This window comes from Scyliorhinus torazame, chromosome 8 (genome assembly GCF_047496885.1).
Source record: "Scyliorhinus torazame isolate Kashiwa2021f chromosome 8, sScyTor2.1, whole genome shotgun sequence".
Taxonomy (NCBI): domain Eukaryota; kingdom Metazoa; phylum Chordata; class Chondrichthyes; order Carcharhiniformes; family Scyliorhinidae; genus Scyliorhinus; species Scyliorhinus torazame.
This window is the reverse complement of record NC_092714.1, coordinates 230,517,390-230,518,971: the sequence shown is the minus strand read 5'-3', so window position 1 is coordinate 230,518,971 and position 1,582 is coordinate 230,517,390. Positions and strand designations below refer to the sequence as shown.

General features: G+C 45.3%; 1 non-coding gene across 1 annotated transcript; it reads left to right on the top strand.

Moving 5' to 3' along the window:
- Positions 1–251: 251 nt before the first annotated feature.
- LOC140428957 (U1 spliceosomal RNA) lies at positions 252–415 on the top strand. Its single transcript, XR_011948959.1, has one exon. It is a non-coding gene; the product is annotated as a U1 spliceosomal RNA (small nuclear RNA).
- The last annotated feature ends 1,167 nt before the right edge of the window (positions 416–1,582 follow it).

Genomic DNA, 1,582 nt, shown 5'->3' with positions numbered 1-1,582 from the left:
GGTTTATTATGAATTGAAAATCGCTTATTGTCACAAGTAGGCGTCAATTAAGTTACTGTGAAAAGCCCGTAGTCGCCACATTCCAGCGTCTGTTCGGGGAGGTTGGTACGGGAATTGAACCGTGCTGCTGGCCTGCCTTGGTCTGCTTAAGAAGCCAGCTATTAAGCCCAGTGTGCTAAACCAGCCCCTGGTTCAAATTCAAACAATAAACAAAGCATTATATCGATGTCTGCATTCTCAGCACAAGGGTCATACTTACCTGGCAGGGTTAAAACCATAATCAAGAAGGTGGTTTGCCCAGGACGAGGCTAGCCCATTGCACTTCGGGTGTGCTGACACCTACGATGTCCCCAAATGAGGGATACCCGATGGCAAAATTTGTGGTAGTGGGGAACTGCGTTAATGCTCTGCCCTGATTTCCAAATCAAAAATAGAATAGAATTAACACTAGAATCACAATTGGTTGCAAGATCCCCATGGACGTTCCCCATTAGGCAATCAGGTCACATGACCTTTCTGATGCACAGCCCCTTAAAGGGGCTAGCTACCGCAGTGGGCCTCTGGATCACTACTCCAGTGACATTAAAACATGCCACCGGTGCCCCCTCTTTGAAACTTTCACCTTCACAACACGGGCAGCACAGTAGAACAAGTGACTAGCACTGTGGCTTCACAGCGGCAGGGTCCCAGGTTCGATTCCCCACTGGGTCACTGTGCGGAGTCTGCACGTTCTCCCCGTGTCTGCGTGGGTTTCCTCCGGGTGCTCCGATTTCCTCCCAAAGACGTGCAGGTTAGGTGGATTGGCCATGATAAATTGCCCTTCGTGACCAAAAAGGTTAGGAGGGGTTATTGGGTTACGACGATAGGGTGAAACTCATGTTCCATTAATCTATCTACCGATCTGCATATTTTCAAAGGCCACTAAACCTTTTCCTAAGTACAGGCACGTTTGCAAAAAACTCATCAAATTCTAGTGATGGCATGTAAAGTCTTTTTATCATTAACTTTGAGAACTGTCCTTGCAATTTTCCAAGTTCAGTGTAAGTCACTTAATGGGAACATGTCCATTGTGATCAAAGCAGTCTTTATTAAGTAAGGCCTAAAGCAAAAATATTGACATGAGAGCAAATTGCTTCTAAAGTACAAATTGTAATCACTAAACTCAATCTCATTTCCTCCTACCTCTGTCCCTCCTCCAAAAAAGAAACATTTGGGCCAATGATTCTTTTAAATTAATTTGCCCTATTAAGCCCCCTTTTGCACACACATTTCTACTCATTTATTTAATATATTTTGAAGTGTGCTGATTTACTTCTTGTTCCCCTCTCCTGGGTTCGGAATGCTGTTTAAAAATGTCGCTGTGGTCTTCTGGGGATAATTCCCCACTTTCTGCCTGGCAACAAAGCCTCAACTGGATTCCACAGATTAGAGATTTCTTAACGAAGTTTCAGAACCATATGACGGTGGCACAGTGGTTAGCATTGCTGCCTCACAACACCAGGAACCCGGGTTCGAATCTGACCTTGGGTGACTGTGTGCAGGTTGCATATTCTCCCAGTGTCTGCATGGGTTTCCTCCGGGT